A 17,570-nucleotide genomic window follows, 5' to 3' on the forward strand; every position below is an offset into this window, starting at 1 on the left:
ATCTACACAAAATCTTATTCATGAAAGACCCTTTTTTCAGTCTATGCTCAAGACTCATGAAATACAAAATCTCATGGAAACATGCTTTTACATTTTTTTTATTTTTGCTCTTGAAAAGTAAAAAATGATTTTTTAAAAATCTAATAAATCCTGATCAAATTCTAAAAAAAATAATTTTATGGTTTATGAACATTTTAAAGCACTCATTTTTTTTAGTCTAGGTTTGTCCATAATCAATTTTCTTCTTGGAAGCACAAATTAATTGCTTCAAATGATAGGCTTCCATCAATACATCCTTGAACTTAAAAAGCTTGGTGCAGCTTTTTTTTCTTTTATTCAATCAAATCATCTCCACAATTTCCCTCCTTTGCTAAGATACTACGTTTAAAGCCTTTGTATTTCAATATTAAGAATAAGATGTAGCACCAAATTCTAATGGAAGTGCTAACATTTAAGAACCAGGCTGATGGCTTCCATTATGCTTAATAACGTTTGAAGATTACTGAGCAAAGTTCCAGATTTCAAAAGGGAGAAATGAATCTCTTGCTTTTAAATTAGGCTCTTAGCTAGAGTATCCTCTGCATCAGCAATTTCTGTCTACAGGTAGTTACCCCACAAACACTTTATTTACTGGTTGCACTGTCCCTCACCCCAAAATTTTAAATAAAGCTTTCATGTGTTATCTGCAGCTATATACACATAAATCACAATAAAAATAGCTGAGAAATAATGCATGTGCAAATGTTCAGAAAAGTATGTTCATAAAATAATCACTCACTTAAAAAATAAATTCATTAGATTCCATTTATTATTATTAATTTATTGTTGTTGTCCCCATCACTGTTTTCATCACATTACTGTTTTGTTGCTGTTTAAGTAACATTTTTAAGGAGAAAGTCAGTTTTTACCTCTCAACCATAAGTCTGCTGGGGCTGAAACTGACTAAAATACAACTAGTGTTCAAATCTAAAAACAAAAAAATAATAATTTTGAAACAGAAATACAGGGAATGTTCAAAGGCTTAAAATATCAATAATTATTTTCAAGGCTTTAAAATACACAAACTCTATATATTTATCACTTAAAGCCTCAGAATCTATAGAAATTAAAATTTATATTATGATGGTGATAATGATGATGACAAAAATACCAACAGAAGTCATCATCTGGCTCATTATTTTCGAGTACTTAAACAAAGACAGAATTTTAGTTTTAGCTGTATTATGTTAAACATTTTTATTTTTCAATGGCCTTCATAACAGACAGTTTTACATGTCTCAAGTAAACTGTTGGAAGTGAGAAAAAAACCTTGAAAAACTGTACTTAATCACACATAATCAACAGTTAATACTTAATGTTGTAGTTAATAAAATACAAAACAAAGGAGATGTTTGAAAAAAGTCAGAGGAAAAGGCTTGTGCAAGATGATGTGTGCTATCTATTGAAAACCTGGAACAAAGTATTACAGAGACCAGTTAGCAACATAGATAAGAGATGGAAATTGCCACTGGAACAAATTAGGGTTATTCAGTGTCCTGATAAGCACTTATTTGCTTTTCCCCATAATGCTCTCGCACACTTTATAAATTATCATTTAATTATACTGACAAGTGGCAATTGTCAAATAAGGATCAAGAAAGCACAGACCCTTAGGCTTCTTATGATAAAATCTGCGTTGCTTCACACACAAGCAAAGATTCTCTTTCTGTTTTCAATGTATCCCAGCCACCTCACACAGACACACACCTAACACACTGATGACAATAAAATCACGGTAAAATGGTTTGTTTTATGGTGTAAGTGAAACTACAGAAAAGCAATAGAACAGAAGTTAGTATCTTGTTGTCTAAAATAATATAAATGCATAATCTCTATATATGTACAAATTAATGTGCTTAATAAATCTGGCCAAAGCTTTCCTAAAAAATATTAGACACATTCATACATTTTGTCTCCTCCATTCAAGTGTAAGCAAATTTTGATTTCTCCTCCTGACTTTTGAAATGCAAAACGAATGACTGAAATCCTAGTTATTTGATTATCTAGAGATCATGAGAACTAGTAAACAGGCAATTTCAAAATTGTTGTCATCTCTATAGTGTTCAACACCCTATGCAATGCTTAAAGGTAAACATACTACACCATGCTTATTCCTTAGGTTTGTACTGACAAGTCTCATACACCACAAGAGAAAGGAAAATAAGTTGGAGTAAAAGCAAAGCTCTAACCATGAACATTCATGTAACGAACAGATCAATATTATGAACAATTAATTTTGGAATTGTAGGAATACTGCAAATACTAAAGCTCGCTGAGTAACAAAACTTTACAAAGGTGACAAAAATATGTTTTCTTACATAATGCCCTGCCCCATTAAATAATTGTAAAGTGAGCTATCCCCGTTGAGATTTCAGAAATAATGCTTTCAAAGGGAAAGAGTTTGAAAGGCTATTTTCTAAAAAAGCCTTATTCTTCTAGCTGGATGCCTTTTATCATATGATTTTTCAGTGAAAATCCTATCTGATTAACCCTGCCCTTCCCCCAACTCCAAACTCTATTACAGCACATCACTTTTGCTCCCTTTCGTTAGTAAATAAAGTGTACACGCATACAGTCGAGTCTGAAAGAGCCAATCTGACGACTGACCTATCCCAAACAATAGGCTCTCTATAATGAAAGGGATTGCTGGGATTAGTGTGCATCGATGAGGTAATCAAAGATGCATTTTTTGTGACCGTTGCTCTCACATCCTACAGTGAGTGAGCCCCTGGGCTCTGCTTCCAGGAAGTGCACAAAGGCCACATAGTCTTTAAATTTACATTATAAATAAATGCAATGTTTAACAAGCATTAATAGAAAGTACTGATTCACAAGCCTGCCCAAACATTTTTTTAAATTCCTCAATATGTGTTGACACTGTTTTTCTTAATTTGATGCATTTTATTATTTATTGGATACAGTTTACACATTTATTATATATTGCTCATTCATTACCATTTATTTGTACCTCAAAGATTGCTTAATTGAAATATGTGAAATGAATATACTGGTTGTGCTTGCCAAAAAAATCTATAAATGTTAAACTATAAATGTATCAGTTTTTTAGTGACCTTCTTCTGGTAAGTGCCTTTCATTTTTAACAGGCATGTCTTGGAATTATTTGGTCCAAATAACAAGCCATGGCAGAAAGGCATATCCTGGAAAAAAAAATAGATATATTAAAATAATAAAATATTCTACTGTACAAGAAAGTGGGGATATGGGCAGTGCATTGATTGTTTTACAATCTAATTTTAATGTTCTGTAGAGTAAAAATATAAAAACAAACAAGACAAGTTAACCTATGATTTAAACATAGGTTAATGAATGGATATCTTATCATTGAAATTCATGGCTGTTTTTAGTGTAAGAAAAGAACAAAAATGCTGGATAAAGTCTCAGTTACAAACTATTTACAATATGCTGTGATAGTGTTTTAATGCAGAGTGAAGGCCACATTGGAAGTTCCACCCTGTTTGATGTAGGAGATGAATCTTTCCTGCTCTCAGCAGGAGCACTGAGAGCCGCAGATCCGTGTACACTGTAGACTAGTGTTTTGATGCCATCTGTTGGAATAATTGCTCAGTTTATCCTGAAGAAATTTGCACTGACAGGATGCTGGAAAGCAGACATTATTTTATATCTTTCTTTCCTTACATAACCTTCAGCAAAGTAACAGACAGAAATTAATCACTTGTATAAGTGATTCTGCATAGAGCATATGAACATATGAAATGAATTAAATAATGTATGGATGAAGAATATTATATACAGCAAAACTCTTACTGATATTTTATTCAACTGTCAAACTACATTTATCCGTTCCATGAAATGATCCTAAGAGATGCACAAAATTATTAATTTCATATGTAGTTTATCCACTTAAATCATTTTTGAAGTACCACTGGTGAATAGTAATTTAACAAAATGCAATTGTAAATATTTGTAATTAAAAATTATAAAACATTTTTATTAAAAATGTATCTAAATACATTTCCATTCACAATGAACCATAGAAGTCCTCAGTCCATGTAGACATTTCTGTGGTGATACCGAGAGAGAGAGACCTACAGTACAAGTGATGGCATATTCCTAGTCATTTTGAATAGAACATTTTACCAACATATTGTAATGAATTTGTATTAGAATAAATAGACACTTTTAATTAAAAAAAATAAAACACATTGATATGTATGTCCATTTATAAAAGCCATGCATGATTCATCCAAAATGTTTGATCAAAATGGGTAATCTCATTCTACTTTCTTAATGTTCTGCTTTCTGTTGATATACTGCAGGGGGCGCCGCATACATAGAAAACACATGCTACCCACAGTCCATTATTTCATAATTATTCTTTTTAACTGCACTTTTAATTCCTGCCTTGATGAGATCAACTTTTAACCTACAGCAATTCAATTTTCAGCCATGCTTTCATGCTGTGGGATCCTTTAAGAAAGAACAGATTAAATTATTAGGTCAGGAGCAGCCTAATGAGCCGGACAGGCCAAACAGTCTCCTCTTGTATGGACAGCGTCTTATGTTTCTTATGTATGAGGTGCACAATAACAGCAACAGAATAGTTTTTTTCTTATTTTTTGAAAGTTTGCAATATATTTTTAAAGAAATTTCCAAACCACTCCCAATGATCTAATTATTGATTCCCAAACAACTTACAATTATGTAATTCATATGACAGTTAAAATACAATTTCATAAATAAATCGAAGAGATATTTTCACCTTAATTCTGAACAAATGTACTTGAGAGTGCATTATGGTTTTTGGCAAAAAAAAAGGTTTGATTTAGTTTATCCAGAATGGAACAATATGAAACAATGTAAAATAAAAAAGCCTGCAATAGATTTCTGTATGTAAATATAGTACCTATTGTTCTTAGTTTGTAACCGTGAGCAACAGGAGACAGTTGTGTCTCAATGATTTATGCCTAAAGCAGAAGTAGGATAATTACTCCTGCGCTTCACAATGCAGAAACATGGGGAAGTAAACACATTGGAAATGTACTCCCAAATGGAAAGAAATTTTAAGACCCCTGAGAATTATTTGCAGACCACAGTGCAAATGACAGAAAGTTTCTTCTCAGCATCAATTCCAAGTCCCCTCCACTAGTCATGATAAAGAGGCAACAGGTTCATTTAAAATTGACTGGAAGGTGACTTTCAGACATGTCGGTGGCTTTTTCCTGCTTTTTCTTATTGATCCGCTGAGGGTGTCATTAAGCCTCAATCAGTAGAGGCTTGGAGGTTTACTGCAATCGCTGATATAGATGTGACATTAATCAACAGAAAAAAGTGATGTGAAAATGGCTAAAGAATGGCTTGTCTCCAAAATCTGTCATGAATGCTGGAGGAAAAAACTGTCCAAATTATTAAAAAATACTGTGATCATAAATCCTATACTAATGAGTTCACTCTCTCCATTACATCGGAAATTGTTTAACTGCACTTATTCAACAACATTCTTCCTGGTTTTAATATTTAGCCCTGTATTTTCATATGCTGGATTAATCTACTACAACAAATCTGGTATGATAAATTTTAGTCATGTGTTATACCCTTTCATATGTAATTTGAGTAATGACAACCCTTAGACAGCAAAAATAATTTTTATTTAGCTTTTTTTTTCCGTGTGAGTTTTAGATTTCATTAACACTCCTATTTCCTTCCAAGAAATAGGTATGTTTTATCCTCCATCAACACTTGTCGACACTTTTGCAAGAATTGATCTGACAAGATAAATCAACAGGACAAATACATCACCGTCTAAAGAACCTTTAAACTTCAGGATGTGTCATGAGAGCTTAAGCATAAAATAAAATGCAAAGGTCTGAAATAAAAATCTGTCATAGCTACGGAATAATGTGGAGTACAGGTTGCAATTATATGCAAAACAACAGATGAAGACCATTTCAAATACAATAGTTTTTTATGCATCATCTGTCCTAGAAGTTTAATTGTTTTCAAAAGTACAGCAAACAAAAGCAGATTGGAAAAATGGACAATAGAAAAGCTTTAATATTCTGCACATTCAAATATGTACCTTTTTATATGACCCTAACAGTTAAAGCACTCAAACCTTCATCTAAAATGTAACTTTTCATAAGCTTAAACATTTCAATAATGTTTCTAAAGACACAAAAGAAAGTTATTTTTTTATATCATTCTAACATAGCATAACAGTAGCCATAAAACGAAATAAATAAAAACAAATATTATAAAAAAACATATTCTGTCTGTGATAGTGGAGTTATTTATCAATACAGTGTAGCTAAACCAAACACTTTTCCAAGTGATTCATTAAGCGACCTGTCGGCATATTGAATTTCTCAAGCTGCTTTTGGAAGCTGCAATCCATAGAAAAAAACAACTGTAATTATTTTTTCACTCAGACATGCATCTGAGAGCAAAGAGTAAATCAGATAAAGAAGGGAGAGGCTATTCAACCCAGCCTTGATTCACTCTCTGAGGCTTTAGAAAGGGTGGCAAAATCAATACAAACTAATATTAACTTCACATTTAAGGTACCACTATGAATGGCTCTCCAAAATATTGAGACACATCCAAGTACATTTCAGCAGAGCTGATATTTATCAGAAGTCATTTGCCCTCAAACAGATGGCTTCTTTCATTGTGCTCCTGTCACAAATGACTCAGATTTATGACAGACAATTACAGCGTCTGCAGTTAGCTGCCTTATAATCAGCACTATTATTTAAAGATTGGAGCAATAAATTGACTTCTGCTACTGTTTATCAGATATCAGACATTTCTGACAAATTTTCTTTTGCTTTCCTCTCTCAGTATGGTGCAGCCACTAGCTCTTAATGGTTTGGCAGCACAACCTCTTTCAGAAAAAAAATTCTTCTGAACATTACAAGACAAGCGAAAGCACCCAATTATTTGTGAGTGATGCCTTCCCATTTGGAGCTGTCTGCTGCACATACCTTCTCAATCCATTCTGGGTTTCTCTAAATAATAGCTTTCAATGTTTCAGATAACAACGTTAGTCAATCTTAACATGCAAAGAGCGCAGAAACGACTGCAATCATTTATGAACTTTTAACATTAAACTGCAGTTAAAATAAACGGCTACATCTTTTCTAAAAATTTAGAAGCTTGGAATGATACGCACTAAAATATGTATTTTTATTTATTTGAAAAAGAATGAGTGCTTATAGGGCTGACAATAAAAAAGCAAATATAAATTGTAATGGAAAGGAGGAACGAATTTACAAGAAGGAAGGAAGGTGACTCAAGTTTAACCAGGCTGTATAATACCATTTTGCATTTTAAAGATAAGTGAGAATTTACAGTACAGCATACCCTCCAAGTTTTAATCCTATGGTCGGTCACATGCACTGATCATCTTTCCACAGCCAGAAGTAAAAACTGATTAAAACCATGGATTTATTTTTTTCATAGGACACACCAATTACAGTGAAGTGAAAAGATTTTTCCCATTTGAATCCAGAAACCTGCTTGTCAGGAAAATGCTGTAGTAGTGTCAAATCAATAAGCACAGCTTGCTCTGTGTTTTTACATTCTCTGCACTTTATGCACCAAGATGCAGAAACTGGTTGCAATACCTCACATAAACTAATAGCTGTCCAAAGTAATAATTTAGCTCCTATAAGCATAAAATGCACCATATCTGTCATGGCTTTGACATCCATCACACACAGTAGGTAAATTCTGGACACTGTTTTCCTTGGGATAGAAATATGCAATAGCCTTTGCAAAATGCTGACCATGTAATGTATCCTCCTGTGAAAAAATAAATGTTTTTCACTGTATGCCCAATAAATAAAAACAATTTGTCTATTTGAATTCAAAACCAAAAAAAAATATTCATCTGTTCTGATAGGCACAAAATTTCTTCTGCACACATGCTAAAAGTGGAAAATATTCTTATATGAAAGAGTTTCATCTATGTTACAAAACCAATACTGTTCTCAGTAGCAGAAGTACTTGTCCAAAATAACAAGTACTTCTGCTAATAATAATAATAATGCCCTCAGATGGTTCGTCATCGTTAGGCACGGGGGTTACAAATGTGGAGAGAAGTTTATTAAAAATAATTCAGCTGCTGCCTGGAAGCAGAGCTTGTCTGACAGTGTCTTCTTAGGCGCAACACAGTGAGTTCACAAAAGATGACAACTGGTTAGAGTCTGTGTGGAGAGAAAGACACATCAAGCAGGCTAGAGGGTCTGAACAGCCTTCTCTCACTCGTAAGCGTTCTTATGTTCTTTTACAGGACTATGTTTTAACAAATCCTATGTAGCAGACCTCCTCTTTCATTATCTAATATAATGGACTAAAGATGTGAATAAAACATCCCTTATTTCACTGCTGCTTCACTGCAGGACAGCAGATACAAAGTTTCAATCACCCTACAATCTCCTGTGAAAATGATTACATTCATATAATTGTGGCATTCTCATTTTATTTAAAATTTTTAATAATGATATAAGCCATTACATTCAACCCTATTTCCTTACATTCTTTTATTGAGTTAAAAATAAACAAATATGTAAATTTAAAGAAAAATCTTGCAGTGTAAAATAATAATAACAGCAAATGTTCTTCAAGCATGTTTTCTTGTAATAATGGCGCTGTCGAAGAACTGTTTCAAAATAAGGTGTGATTTAATCTACTAGACCACACACAGAGAAATTTGCTTTGTTCGCACAAGAAGCAGATTTTATTTTTTGAATTTTTACGCATGCCAAATTAAAAACAGAATTTTATTTGATTTTTGTTTCAAACCTCATTAGAAGCAAAGCAATCTTGAATAATAATACATGCAAAAAATAAAGGCATTGTGAAGGATGTACAACAATATTCTTGTATAACTTAGATGCAATGTACAATAACCCTTCCAGCCTTCACATAACATGTTTAAGACTTTTGAAGTGGTTTTAAAAATGACCTGAGCAATCTGTTATATTTTAAGAAGGGAACTATTTCTGTCCATGATAATCATCCTAAATCTGCAACAATGAATAAAATGCAGATCAAGTCAGAACAGGTCCGGAGAATGAAAGTGAAATACCAGTGTATTGAGTTACGTGAGACTATCCTTGCTGTGTGCCTTAAAAAGGCAACTCAAGCGCAGTGACAGTCGGGCTCTTCAAACATGTTCTCCAGGTTCTATAAAGCAGATGCTGAATCAAAGACTAGGCACTTACACCTCACCTTGTCTACCCTTTCTCTCAGTCTAGGCCCGCTCCAATATCCTAAGTCTGGAACCACTGATACAGAACATAGGGGTGATGAAGAATCACACACAGGTATCACACACCCCTTCTTTATGCCTTCCCTTTGAGGAAGATCACCCACTCTAGTCCTGTTCTGCAGTCTTAAAGATCTGTCACATGTTTTTATTGTTCTCCAGATCTGATTAGTAACTGATGCAGCGGGAACCAGTACACTGGTGCTGCACATGGTCTTCACAACTTCACAGAGTGGTTACATAGTGTCACAGATGACTGTGCTGGAAACATGCACAACATATAATGTACTGTAGGTACAGCCAAAGGCTGCTATCAGAGGAAGATTGAGGTGTTAATTCTCAAGTGTCTCATAGACACCCTGTAATATCTCTTTAAGACCCATAATTTACATTTTAAGATTCAGATGGGCCTGACTTTGGAGGGTCTTTGGTGATATTAATTGCAGCTTTTGAGGTGCAGAAGGGGTGGCTAAGTTATGTCAGGTTAGGTCTACTTTCATGGGGCTTTTCTATAAACCATTTTAATTTGGTGTATTAAGGCAAGTAGGTGCTTAAGAATTCATTCCAAGCCTTTAAGAAGACCAAGTAGCATTAAATCAGGCCTATATTATGTGCTGATTTCTTAAGCAGGGCACATAAGAATTACAACAGTTTTCCTACTCCCAAATAGATGGCACTAACTCATTGTTAGTATAGATGGCTCCATACTGAGCCAATATTTTTTGAAGATGATAGCTAAATAATCAGTATTTCAACAGTAGTGGAATTATTGTCCATGACTTAACTGTTTATAAAAATATAAACATATTTCTTGAAAGAAAAGGTTTGGAGCTAGAATGATTTTTTTCATTATTGTCAGCAAAGTAATATAAAGCAGGAATGTTAATTATTAAGCATCTGAATCAAATAAATGACATCTGAATGAATACTAAATAGAAATACTAACCAAGATTAGACCATGATAATAAAACGTTACATTCATACGACATTTCAGTTTATGGATTGAAATTCCAAGCATGTAGGCAAATGCCACTTTTAATAGAAGGAACAAGAATTCACTAAAATATTTGATAAGTGCAACAAATTGTATATATACCAGGTGTTAAAACTTAAGTTGTATATTGTTTCACATATCAGCAGGCTATCCAAGCAAAGTGAGGTTAAGTGCTTGGTGTGTCAGGCTGAGGAGGGTCAGGTGCAGAAGCACACTTTTAGCCCTCTGAGCCAGTAATCGTAGCTCCAGAAGGCACCCATTTGAAGGCTGACTGATCACAGCCTGCCAGCCACGAGTTCAATAGGCTGTAATTGTTGGTCACCAGCTCAGCACTCTCCCTCTGTCACCCCCAATTTAACACTCAATTTAGTCATTTTGATTACACACCACTAACAGATGTTTCAATTAATCCAGTTTAATAGCCATGGCTTCCCAGTTCTCCCAGTTTTCCTAGTTAAAATATTTGTCAGACTCTTATGGAAATCGCTTGCTAAAATACTTCTTAACCTCCTGGTTCCCTGACTTAACCATGAAAGAATTATATGTGAAGTTACAGACATTCAGTTTCATGTGTTTGACAGACAATTTTACTAGACGTGAACTCAGCATGTAACCTAACTATCAAGTGAAGTGATTATTTCACAAATCTCCTGCATTTGAGACTAAATAAGATATTTACACATGTATTGACACCAATGGCACTAGAAACACTCAGACGCTTTTATCAGAAAGACTGATTACTGTGTCACACTCACTCGTTAGCATGTGTTTTGGATTCACATGTGGATACAGCTAGAACGCACTGAACAAAAGGCACCTTTAAGAGTACATCTCTACAATTGCTCATGAAAATACCAAAGGCATAGCTGTCTTCCTTTCTATTGAATAAAACAGTGTATTCAATGTAAACAATTCATATACCAACCTTTTTAACGTACAACAAAATAGTATATACTGTAGGTGTGTATCATGTATCAGACATGAAAAACTAATCAACATAATGATTCTTAATAATATTTCTTAAGGGTGTAAATAAAATGGAGTTGTATGTTAAGGGCTGCAAATGTATGTCTAACTTTAGAACGACCAGATCGTTGTTGTACAGTATATGGAAACACATTCAGTACTGCACTATGGCTGTCTTGTCATCTTTTATCTTGACATTGGATGGCAGCAGCGAGTTCAAGATGCCTCAATGTACCTTATTTTTGTTTTTATGCAAACTGACAAATGAAATTACTGAACATTGCGCTGCTTTTATCTTCAGGGATCTGTGCTTATTTCTAAAAATGTAAAATATTATAATTATAAGGCTAAAAATGACTCTGTTGAAAATCTACATTTTATAGGGTAGGCTTACAAATGTAAATTAAAATTCTGAATAGCGAAGCCACATGTAAATTAACCATTAACTGCACACTGTACTATAGACAGTGAGAGAAAACTGCAAAAGAACAGAACATCTTCTACTATATCAACTTAAAATTTATTCATTTTCTACACAATGACCGTTCTTTTAAAACGTTTCAGATTCCACCTGTTATTTCATAGAATCTCGCATTTTATTTTTAAAGGCAAATATGTATATTACAACCACCAGAAAAGCACATTACTTTGAATTACATAGCTCCTGGTTTAATTGTTAATTTTATTTGTGCACTTAAATCACTTGAAACAATAGTGTACCAGTATCCATAGAATTCAATTGCTCAGTTAAAGCCTCCTTCTGCAAAACATAAAACCATGGGTTTCTGGTTGCCTCAGGCGTCTCCTCCTTTTTCTGTTTTCTTATTTTCTCAGAGTTATTATGAACAAGAGGAAGGATGCTGCATCCATGATACAATGCATACTAGAATATTTTTTTCTGAAAATAAACTTTATTAATTGTTTTTAGCTAAAATTTAAACAAGGTGTAATCACGTGGATGTAACCCACTTTTTCAAATGAAGCATAACGTCTGAGTCTGGACTTTGGACAAATGAACCTCTAACAGAAAGTATATTTTTTAAATAAATATGATTTTAATGATTCTGCAGAATATTAAGGAGATCATGAAACTTTACTGTTATTTTATTTTTTACTTCTGTACAATGTGTGAACACTAAAGGGTATCACAACACCCTTACCATTCCATGGACTAACACCACACCTTTGATTGGTTTTCAGAAATCTTTTTTAAAAAGTCAATTTAAATGTCATTAAAAAGCTTTTAATACAGCATTGGAGCTACTAACATCATGGTGATGCACACTTCGTCAGCTGGCAGGGGGGAAAGCACAATTACCCCTCCTGTTTGTTCGGCACCTTGGAATTCTTTGAGATGAAAAGCACTACATAAATTTAAAGGAATTATTAAAATTAATATTAATGGAGTGTGCATAATTACTAATTACTAACTATAATTACTAACAACATATTTCTTACATTTTAGTTAGTAAGAGAATACTTTTCATTGTGTCAATGCATCAGAGATAACAAATACTGAAACAAGTGGGGAACAAGAGCACGGAAACTCACGTGTAACTGGGTATTCCACTGCCACAGCCAGGAGCAAGGAAGCACAAGTGAAAAGAAAGGAGAATTTGCAGCGCGACAAAAGACAGCAGAAGCCTCCTCTGTCTATAGACTCCTCATGTTCTGCGAAGTAGGAAAAGAATCCTCAAATCCAGGCGTTTTTTCCCCATCTTTCACAGGCTACTGAAGAGAAGCGAGCAACAAACAACATGGACTCCTGAGCTATTGGAGCTTCTGTGTTCAAACTGTTTCTGTCTCAAATCTTTCTCTCCAAATTCAGATGGATCTCAGTTCTCCTCACAAAACAAACACACAGGTTTTTCAACACTGTAACCCTGAGTCAGGCCTGCCTTTGAAAAGCTTTCTACCCCGCAACACAGAGTGCTTTCATTATCTTCACAGTCCCAGCAAGGCCCAGCTTTAAAAGCTACTGATTTCTTTTTTCCTTTAGCCTCCCTCACAAAGGAAGGGCATTTTGTAAATTACTTGCTCGTTTCAGATCAACAAAAGGTACTTTCATTGAAAACCCCATTTGATTTTGCTCAAATTTGATTACAAGGATTGAAAAAGGGAAAGAAGAAAAAAAGAAATAAAAAAACCCAGATGGCGTTTTCATTCAGCTTGCTGAATGAGCTTTATCTGGGCCTTTTTAAACTATAGCAATGCACAAGCATTTCAGTTAACTTAAAAAAAAACACGGCCAAAACTATTGGTTTGTCATTTCTCATACAGCTGCCATTGGGAACTCAAAGAAAGAGATTGTATCTCCCCTCAAAGCATCACATGTCTGGATCAAAATAATGGAGATTAGGTATTTTATTATGAATTACAGTCAGATATAGGGTAGGCTGTCATGCTAATAGCAACCTGCTCATAGACTTCAATACAAGCTATTCACTGTCCTCGACAATAGCCCAATGGGCTATATATTGAACTTGTGCTTCAGGCCTGATCAATTTTCTATCATCAAGGCAGGAGACAACTAACAAAGAAACTCACACACATTTGACCTTTAAACTACCCCATCAAAAAAAAAACAATTCCAGCTAAGCTCATTCTCTGCGACAAAATTCATTCTGTGGGGAATGAACTGGACATAGAAGAGACACAGGCTTCGGTGTCTTGTTCACAGGGCATTTCAGCTTCTTGTTTTCTGCTCCAGGTAATTTCAGAGCACTTACAGGCAAAAAGCAGAGACAAACAAACAGTCTTAAAAACCTGAACAAGATAATCCTGGTGCCAGATCATCCTGGTCTTGATCTCATTAACAGAGTACCACAACATTTTATGCTCAAAAAATGATGTTGGACTAATCCTTAAATACTGTAATTTTTCCCAATATGAATATATTGTAGTATTGGTTAGACAGCTATTGAAGTTTTTTTTAATATTTGTTCAGTTATATTTTTTCCCGTTTTCAGCCAGTTGCTAATGGGGTTTAAAGTAGGATTGGAATGATAACCCCTTCACTGCTCATGACCTGCTGAACCCACTTCAAAGATGCCCACACTGCTACAGGATCTGACAGACAGGGGGGTAACCTTCCAGAATCAGAGTGAAATACTGCAGATTAGGGGAAACCTACAGCAACAGCATTTGGTATTATGGGTTCCTCTGCCAAAGTTCACACTTCCTTCGAAAGGATTTTATTCAGAAATGAACTTTAATTTAGAAGCTAACTTACATGAAGTCTTGAAACTGACATAACTTGCCATTTGCAGATGTTCACGAGTGCCAGTGCAAAAATTGAGCAGATGAACATAGGGAAAGTATGGCTTGTTATGTAATATTATTCTATTCTGGCCATGAACATTAGGAGGACAAGGCACCCTGTGAAAGTGACCTAAATGTTTCTGATAGAGAACTATGTCGTTGTGTACAATTTTAACACCAAAGCAATGTGGGAGAACAGGAACATCATGTGTTACAGTAAAGCAACTTGACAAACACACATTTAAAATGTTGTAATAGAGATATATAAAAACGGACAGATCCACAGATCCACAGATATATAGATTATGTACAGTATAACAGAACATAAGACACTCTTCATTTAACTATAACTAAATCCAACTACACAAGAAATTATTCTCGAAACAAAAGTCACAGGTGGTTTCGTAGTCTGACAAGACATGCCTGGTCTCATCACAGGACCAGTGGTGACATCAGCCTGTGAAACTAGTCCTCAGAGAACTCCCATTTGTTTAGTGCGATTTCAGCATTTTACTTTGTATGATGAAATAACTGCTGGGGTATAATGTGGGCAGCTGAGCGGCAGGATACAATTTTTTCAAATTAAGCAGTCTTTTACTGAACACTTTAATCATTTGGAAGGACACATAAGATTGAAATACAGAATTACTTTAAAATGAATCATCAGTCTATTCATCTTGCACAGACTGAATTCAGATTATAGCATGTATGCAGGAAACAGTCACTGTGCAAATGAAATTAACAATTTTCAGTTGTTCATCAGGAGATTGTACTGGAATCCATCCTCAAATTTATTCAAGCTTTTATAAGTCTAGAAAATTATTGACAGAAATATTGTGAATAAAACCAATGAATAAATGACTTCAGCTTAATCTTCTTTTAATATACTTTTATGAGTAAACTCATCTGCAGAGACTAATCTTGCCCTGGTACTTATAGTACTGTTTTGTTTTTGTGTAGCAATCCTGTTGAGTTTCTTTATTCTAATTTTATTTATTTGAGTGTATTTATCATATCTATGGTTTCTTTGTCTATCCGTACATTAACAGAAATTTCTGTCTTTTGTACTGTACATGTAAAATTTTGTATACATTGTGAGTTCTCTTGTCTAAGGGGTCTGCAAAAATAATAAATAAATGCCAACAAGGAAGCAACAATCCATACTTTCAGAACACTGTTTTAACTATCCCTGCAAAATGCAGTCTCTGCTTCCACCTTAAAAACAATCCTTTATACATGGGTTCAAAAATTAATTTGACATTTCAGTTAAAGTCTTCTATCCCACATTATATTCCAAAGGCTTTAATCAATCTTTCCCCTGTGTCACACAAGCTGTAATGATCATTAATCAAAATTAAATAAAGTTTAAGTCATTTCAAAATAAACTGTTGATAGGAAGATCTTCTATTAAATGTATATATGTAATTTCCTCACATTCCAAATAGACCACTATTTGATCAATTGTGCAGCACTGGTTAAATGTAGATCTGGGCACCAATCCGATTCTCTTTTCTCTTTTTCCAACACTGCTATCTTTGGGAAAAGAAAAACCATATTCAGTGCAATGTTAGATTTATGCACGTTCACCAAAAATGGGCCCGTCTCACAGCCTCTCCCTAGCAGAGACCTTAAGAGAAGCTTGGGAACTGGGCTAGTTTAATCCTTCCACACCCTCCTTCAGATCACATCTGCATGTCAGCATATACAGTATACAAACTCAAATATACAAACAGCTGGATCAATGCACCCTAAAGCCAGGAATGCTACAGTGGATAATATAACTATGTTCAATGAGTTTGAAACCATCATAATGAATGTATTTATAGTAACAAAGGTGTAGAGGTCTTGTACTTATATTGTAGAGCATTTTCTTCCAACCCTTGACATTTCACAGTGCAATTTTAGGAAAACGGATGTAAGATTTAAACATTGGAAAATATGAATTGTCAAATATATATATAATCTATCCCTGCAAGTGTATAGATTCCTGGTCCTATGACCTAATGATACTGTTCAAAATGTTTATTTTTATTGTATCAATCAAAATTTAATTGAGAGACCCCTTTTCCCATTAGAAACCTTACTAGAAACTTGACGTGGCGTTACTTTCCTAGTTGGTGACCATTGCTGTGCAGTGCTGCTCAGGGCCCTGCAGTCCTGCTGGGCTCCCAGCAGAGATTTGGGCTTAGTAGCTCCGGCTGTGGGGTTTCAGAACCTAATGTTTCAGTCTGCAATTTTCAGGATCCCACAAAATAAATCTTCCTATTTCCCAAGGACAGCACAGTGGTAAGAGTGTTCAGTGCTCAGTCTTCAGCTGACAAAGTCATGCTTATTTTGAAAGGAATCACAGACGTCATCGACCTGTGGCTGGGCTGAGCGTATTTTTAAAGAACTAAATGCCTCCTAAAAACACAGAGAAGGCCTGATTTACAGTCAGCCGTTTTGTTCTTCACTGTCACTTGGCTGCTTAATCTCATATTATCATTACAATTACAAACATTTTTATACATTTTTGCAAACAGCATCTGTGGTGTAATGCTGCTTGCTCTCAGCAAAGCCCCTTATAGTTAACCTGCCTCTCTCATTACCAGCCTAACACACAGCACAGAACACAGAACTTGTGTCTTGTATTTATGGCCATATCACTTTTCCAGACAGCAACAGTGTAATTAATTGTTCAGATCTCAATAAACAGTCCATGTTGTGCAGTGCTCCATTACAAAGAAACTCTAAAATAAAATTCAGGGTCTTCTAACATCATCGTCAATAGCACTAATATACCTTATTTTCTTTCTGAGTATTTTCCAAATATTTCTTCATTATTACTATTCTGTAATGGCCATGTCAAGTGACATTTTACCAATGAAAGGGTGGTATTTAAACAAGATTTAAATTCATTAATTAACAATTGCGGGTCTTAATATATCATCCCAATTTTAGCCCTAATTATTTTTTATTTGAAATAAATGGTTATATTACAATTTGTAATTTACAGTACTTGCATGTAGACAACACATATTCAGGTTATGTTAATGTATGCAGGCATCTAGAAGAATATTT

General features: G+C 34.5%; 1 long non-coding RNA gene across 4 annotated transcripts in view; it reads right to left on the minus strand.

Annotated features, from left to right (window-relative positions):
* The window catches only part of LOC148677407 (uncharacterized), a 122,934-nt gene that overhangs the window by 103,407 nt on the left and 1,957 nt on the right, over window positions 1–17,570 (minus strand). Inside the window, exon 1 of one of the 4 annotated variants that reach the window (XR_015930876.1) lies at window positions 12,801–13,066. The exons of 2 other annotated variants lie outside the window; for them this stretch is intronic. This is a non-coding gene — a long non-coding RNA (uncharacterized LOC148677407). Of the gene's footprint in view, window positions 1–12,800; window positions 13,067–17,570 lie in introns of those variants that run through there. One more of the 4 variants, XR_015930879.1, reaches the window with a different exon arrangement.

Source organism: Lepisosteus platostomus, chromosome 2 (genome assembly GCF_059453375.1).
Source record: "Lepisosteus platostomus isolate fLepPlt1 chromosome 2, fLepPlt1.hap1, whole genome shotgun sequence".
Taxonomy (NCBI): Eukaryota; Metazoa; Chordata; class Actinopteri; order Semionotiformes; family Lepisosteidae; genus Lepisosteus; species Lepisosteus platostomus.